Here is a 7,016-nt window from a genome sequence, read left to right as displayed (position 1 = left end):
ACATACAGCAAAGGGTGGGGAACTTGGATGCTATCTTAAACTTTTTACTTTGCGTTCAATTAATTATACTACTTGACCTCTAGAACCTTACACTTATTACACTTAACTTATTTTTATTACTGTATTACTGTTGTACACATTCCAATACTGCATATATTATAAAGGCCCCAGTGCACTATATTACTTTTGTTTGAAAGTATCAATTATATTTTAAATATATTTAAACAATAACAAAAAATGGTTTATATAATCTCTTATATTTATCACTTTTGCTGTACTTTGTGTAGATCAGATATCTCCGGCATCATTTCTCTTTTTAGCCTTGCTTGTAGTGCAGGTCTTCTCTTAGTTCTTTCAAGATCTGTATGCCTAAAAAGTCTTTACCTTTATATTTGAAAGATACTATCTCTGGGTATAGGATACAAGTTACTTATATTTTTATTTTGTTTTTCCTATCAGTACTTTAAATATGTTGCTCTGCTGTTTCCTGCCTCACATTGTTTCATAGGATAATTCTACTTTGATTCTTACCTTTGTTCCTTTGCATTTAATTTGTCTTTATTTTCTGGATACCTCTAAAATATTCTGCTCATAATTATTTTAAGCAAATGTTATGATTTCCTTTGTTGTAATATTCTTCACCTATTTGGTGCTTGAGATTTATTAATATTCTTAGATCTATGAATTTATAGTTCTCACCATCAATTTGGAAAATTCTCAGACACTATTCAAATATTTTTTGTTTCCCTTTCTCATTGCTATCCTTCTGGGTCTTCAGTTATGCTTGGGATATTTAAATACATTTAAGTACTTAAGTCTGCTTAAATTTTTTCCAAATTATACTAGTACTTCATTACTTTTCAGTTTATTTTTTTTCACTCTCACACCCAAATTTGATAGTTTCTCACTTTGTCTTCAAGTTCATTAATTTAACTTCTTTCTTGCAGCGTCTAATCTGCTGCTAATCAATGTCAGTGCATTTGTAATTTCAAACATTATACTTTTCATTTTTAGAATTTCAAATTGTTTATTTTTAAAAACCTTATGCTTTCCTGCTTAATATACTAAATCTTTATTTCTCTGCTATCTTGAACATGCTACAACATTTTTATAGTAACACTTTTTATAGTAACTTTTAATATCTTTGATAATTATAAGTGTTATTTCTGGGTCTGTTTCAATTAATTAATATTTTTAAACCTTTTTATGGATTGTATTTTCAAGCTTGTTTGTATGCAGGCAATATTTTATTAGATTCCAAAAACTATAAATTTTATCTTGCTGGACTTTGAATGTTTTTATATTCCTATAAATGTTTTTGATTTTTTTCTAGAACTAAATTAAATTACTACTTGTAAACAACTTGAAACTTTGAAAGCTTATTTTTATGATTTTTTAAGCAAGACCAGAATAGATTTTGATTCAGAGCATGCAGTGAACAAGAAAATGAAATTTAGGTTGACTTGGCCCATTCGATACAGTATGTTACTTATCTCCTCGACTCTGTAGGCCACTCAAATGTGTGTAGGCAAGATGTGACGGCATTTTGGGTCCTCTCTTGTCAGTGCATGCAAGTGAGAACTAATAATCAGCACTTTTTAACATATGTGAGATTCTCCTATTATCAGTAAAAACTTACCCATATAAATAGCCTAACATTTCTCTTGAAAAGTATTGGGAAAATCCATGCTGTATGTATTTTCTATCACGTTGCATGGTCCTCATTTTGGTTCATTTTCTTTTTCAATCAAGGTGCTGTGAGTCTAAGAACTGGTTTAAATTTTGGACTAGGTAACGAGGTAATATATTTCCCACTAAGGTTGCTGATATCACCCTTTTCTCATCTGCTCTTAGTTTTTATTCTATAGAAAAAGAATAGGCAGAATTATTCTAGTTCAAGCACACGTACATTATTTTAATTTTCTTAAATCTAGAGATATAAAGAGAAACGTATTACATTGAATTTTAAAATTTCATGTTACATTCTAAATTTCAAGATGAAAGACTGTATTATTATGACAAAATGGCTTCAGCATAAGACCTTAGCAAAAGGAAGCCTGGGAAAAGTGGTGTAATCTTATTCATCTGATTATTAAAATACTCATAATATAGTGTTTTTATAAGCTAATTAGTTGTGTATGAAATTTCAACATTTTTATTTTTTTTAGACAGTGGAAATACAATGTCTAAAATACAATTTTAAAAGCTTTTAAAACCATTAGTGCATATAATAAGTATTGTTTAGTTTGTCAGTGTTTGTATTAATTTTTACATGTCAAGTAAATTTTCCATTCTTCCTTAAGAACTATGTCAATTATTTTGCATTATAAAGCTTCTACACATTACCATGATTTCAGTTTAATAATTGGGACACCTAAAGCAATATTATTAAAGAAAAGTCCTACTGTCATTAACAAATCTTCAACCTCTGGTATATATAAATTTAAAGAAATCAATCTTATAGATTTTAGCTATGCTTTTAGCTATAATTTAGAATCAAAACCAAGTGTTAACTGTGGCCGGTGTTGCTCAGTGGTTATAACATCAGCCCACGCACTGAAGGGCCTCGGGTTCAATTCCCAGTCAAAGGCACGCACCCGGGTTGCAGGTTAGATCCCCCAATCGGAGCACATGTGGGAGGCAACCAATTGATGTGTCTCTCTCACATCGATGTTTCTCTCTCTTTCTCTCTTCTCCTCCTCCCTCCCTCCCTTCCACTCTCTCTAAAATCAATAAAGAAAATATCCTTGGGTGAGGATTAACCAAAAACCGAACCAAAACCAAAACAAACAAATTATCTCTTCCCCAAAAAACACCCATGTGTTATATTAATTTATCAATGTATATCTATTAGGAAAATACTAACAAACATTTTAAAAATGTTAAACTTTAGACCCTTTGTTTAAAAAGGTATTCATATTTGAAAGAACTTGATTTTCCTTTTAGGTCATAATTATTCAAAATTTAGAGGAGGACGTAGTGTCCAATAAGTGATTAAATAATGACGTTTGCAAACAAAATAGTCAGAACAGAATTGACTATATTCAAAACTTATTTTCTTCATAGAAAATAAAAAATTTTCTAAAAAGCCAAGTATTTTAAAGCATTACATAATGTGTTACTTTTTTCAATAATTTTGGCTATAAGGAATTATGCTAAATTTTCCCCAGTTTATACAATCAGTATCTGTGACACACAGTTCATACACACAGATTTTATATTTTGTTCATGATTTTTGCTCCAAGATTGACCATGTGTATATATGTTAATGTGTTTCTGATATTTAATAAGACATCATGCACATAGTTGAAAATACATTGTAGTTTAATTGATCAAATTTTGTTGCAGTCAAGAAAATATTTTGGCCAGTCAGTCCAAGGCTGCTGCTGCAGAGGAGCTTCCGAGGAGCTGCAAGAATGCTGTCCCTGTGCGTTGAGGTGGCCTTGGCCCACGCCCTCCCTTGGCAGGCCAGGCTGGTCTCCAAAACTACTTTGGGATCACCCTTTATTGCCGCAAGGAATCTCCATGCCTCTAACACTCGTCTTCAGGAGACTGGCACTGCTGAGATGCCCTCTATTCTTTTTTCTTTTTTTTTAATTTAAAAATTTTATTTTTGTTTAAAATATTATACTTGGAGCCAATACCTCTGTTGACCTTGAAGAGACTGGGCATGTCTTAAGTATTAGTGATGTATTGCCCAAGTACATGGGCTGAGGAATGTTCAAGCAGAAGAAATGGTAGAGTTTTCTTTAGGCTTAAAGGGTATGTCTCTGAACTTGGAACCCGACACTGTTGGTGTTGTGTTTGGAAATGATAAACTGATTAAGGAAGGAGATACTGTGAAGCGAACAGGAGCCATTATGGATGTTTCTGTTGGCGAGGAGCTGTTAGGTCGTGTAGTAGATCCCCTTGGTAATGCCACTGATGGAAAAGGTCCAGTTGGTTCCAAGACCCGTAGGAGAGTTGGCTTGAAAGGCCCTGGGATGATTCCTCGAATCTCTGTGCAGGAACCAATGCAGACTGGCATTAAGGCTGTGCATAGCTTGGTGCCAATTGGTTGTGGTCAGCGTGAGCTGATTATTGGTGATGGACAGACTGGCAAAACATCAATCGTTATTGACACAACCATTAACCAGAAATGTTTCAATGATGGAACTGATGAAAAGAAGAAGCTATACTGTATCTATGTAGCTATTGGTCAGAAGAGATCCCCTGTTGCCCAGTTGGTGAAGAGACTTACAGATGGAGATGCCATGAAGTACACCATTGTGGTTTCAGCTACTGCTTCTGAAGCTGCCCCACTTCAGTACCTGGCTCCTTATTCTGACTGTCCTATGGGAGAATATTTTAGGGATAATGGCAAACATGCTTGATGATCTATGACGACTTATCCAAACAGGCTGTTGCTTATCCTCAGATGTCTTTGCTGCTGCGCTGACCCCTGGTCGTGAAGCCCCTCCTGATGATGTGTTCTACCTACACTCCCGTCTGCTAGAGAGAGCAGCCAAAATGAATGATTCTTTTGGTGGTCGCTCCTTGACTGCTTTACCAGTCATCGAAACACAAGCTGGTGATGTGTGTGCTTACATTCCAATGAATATCATTTCCATCACTAATGGACAGATCTTCTTGGAAACAGAATTGTTCTACAAAGGTATTTGCCCTGCCATGAACGGTTTGTCTGTGTCCCATGTTGGATCTGCTGTCCACACCAGGGCCATGAAGCAGGTGGCAGGTACCATGAAGCTGGAATTGGCTCAGTATCATGAGGTTGCTGCTTTTGCTCAGTTCGGTTCTGATCTCGATGCTGCCACTCAACAACTCTTGAGTCAGATGTGCGTCTGACTGAGTTGCTGAAGCAAGGGCAGTGTTCTCCCATGGCTATTGAAGAGCAAGTGGCTATTATTTATGCTGGTGTAAGAGGGTATCTTGATAAACTGGAGCCCAGAAAGATCACAAAGTTTGAGAATGCTTTCTTGTCTCATGTTATCAGCCAACACCAAACCCTTTTGGGCAATATCAGGGCTGATGGAAAAACCTCTGAACAGTCAGATGCAAAGCCAAAAGAAATTGTAACAAACTTCTTGGCTGGATTTGAAACTTAAACTCCTATGGATTCACATCAAATGCCAGTTTGGTTTTGTCATTGTTTCTTCTAGTAATCGGTTCCATTTGTAAAAGGCTTACTCTCATACTACAGATGTACAGAAATCACCTTAAATATAAAAGTTCAATATTGCTTGGTGGATAAAAAAAGAAAAGAAAATATTTTGGTGGAAGGTTTTTAATAACATTTTTACAAAGCTATAACATTTCCTTACATTGAAAAAGTAAAAATATTGTATAGATTTATTATCCACACTTACATATTAAATTGGTTCAGATAAGTAGAATTTAGAATTCATTAGTGTTCCTTTAAAGCTATTTCAATTTCTAATTAAAACTGAGCTTTTTATTTATTTTTTAAAATTTGATTATCTTTATTTCTAAGGCCCTTAAAAATTTAGTTACTGAAAAAGAGAGAAATGGTGATATATATACATGCTACTAATTAGTTTCCTTTTTCAAACCAATGTATGTAATACACTGACTGCAAATGTCTGTTTCCACATAACTAATTACAAAATGCTTTGAAGGAATCCATTTATTTTCTCCTTACCATTTGCCTAAAGACAGAGGAAATTTCTACATAGATCAGAGGAATGATTGTAGCTGTTTCTGTGTCTCTGAGTTATGACAGTCTTTATAGACATCTGGCATAAAAGCATTCTATTTTCACACAGTTGGTGTTCTAGGACTTAAGTGATTTTGAAAAAAATATATCTTTATTGATTTCAAAGAGAGGGAGGGAGAGAGAGAGAGAGAGATAGAAACATCAATGATGAGAGAGTCATTGATCGGCTGCCTCCTGACTGGGGATGGAGCCCACAACCCGGGCATGTGCCCTGACTGGGAATTGAACCGTGATCTCCTGGATCCCAGGTCGATGATCAACCACTGAGCCATGCCGGCTGGGCCTTAAGTGATTTTTAAGTTAATGTACATGCTGCATTGTAAATTATGTGATTGCCCATTTTGGAATTTCTAATAATGTAGCTCATTTAATAAGTATTGTATTATGATATAAAGGCACATTTTATTTTACTTTTATCATTTAGAGAGCCCACTTTAGCACCATATGGAGGTATTTATATCATGTAAAATATTAGAAATGTAATTATCATCATATTCTAACATTTAAATTATACAAATGGTCATTTCAAATATAAAGTACTACTCTAATTGAAATAAATAAAAAGTACATCTTAAGCACCCCATACCCTGAAATAAATATTCAAATAAAATATTTATAATGATTCCCATAGGTTTGTTTATAATTTTAATATTAAAAATTAAGAATTAGGTGAGGTTATAGTTGCTTATTACATAATAATATATTTTCTGCTTTTGTACCACTCAAAAAATTTTGGTATCCTAAAATATACTTTATTTATTAAATATAAGTAAATAAGTAAAAAAACTTACTCTATATTTTATATAATAAACATTTTAATAAGTGCTTATTTTTATACCATAAAAATTAAATGTAGTGAACACTACTATGTATACAACCAAATGTGTATTAATATACCTTTATTTTAACATATTAGGTAGTGATATTTTATTATCATTGTTCAAAAGCAGAGGATTTCTTACATGAAAAATATTATGTAAGAGCCTTCCTCATATCATTTAAAACTTTAAACCTCTGGGAAACATAAACATTTCTAAGTACATTGTGATGATGTAGTATTTTGGGGAGAGGTATGGTGTGTCATAAACACTTAAAAGAAAGCCATCTTGTAGAAACACAAACAATTTTTATAACCCCTTCCCATGAAATTCAGGATTTTATCTACATGTTTCTTTTTCCTTCATTTTTTGGTATATTTGATAGACTTCAAAAAAATGTTTACATGAAATAGAGGCTTTTAAGACAAATCAAAGGTAACCTGGCAAAGCAGGGGTCTGTCCCT

At 33.5% G+C, this 7,016-nt stretch overlaps 1 pseudogene; it reads left to right on the top strand.

Moving 5' to 3' along the window:
* Positions 1-3,416: 3,416 nt before the first annotated feature.
* LOC107545884 (ATP synthase F(1) complex subunit alpha, mitochondrial-like) lies at positions 3,417-5,226 on the top strand (annotated as a pseudogene).
* Positions 5,227-7,016: the final 1,790 nt, after the last annotated feature.

This window comes from Miniopterus natalensis, chromosome 2 (assembly GCF_054644295.1).
Source record: "Miniopterus natalensis isolate mMinNat1 chromosome 2, mMinNat1.hap1, whole genome shotgun sequence".
Classification (NCBI taxonomy): domain Eukaryota; kingdom Metazoa; phylum Chordata; class Mammalia; order Chiroptera; family Miniopteridae; genus Miniopterus; species Miniopterus natalensis.
This window is presented reverse-complemented; position numbering and strand designations above follow the sequence as displayed.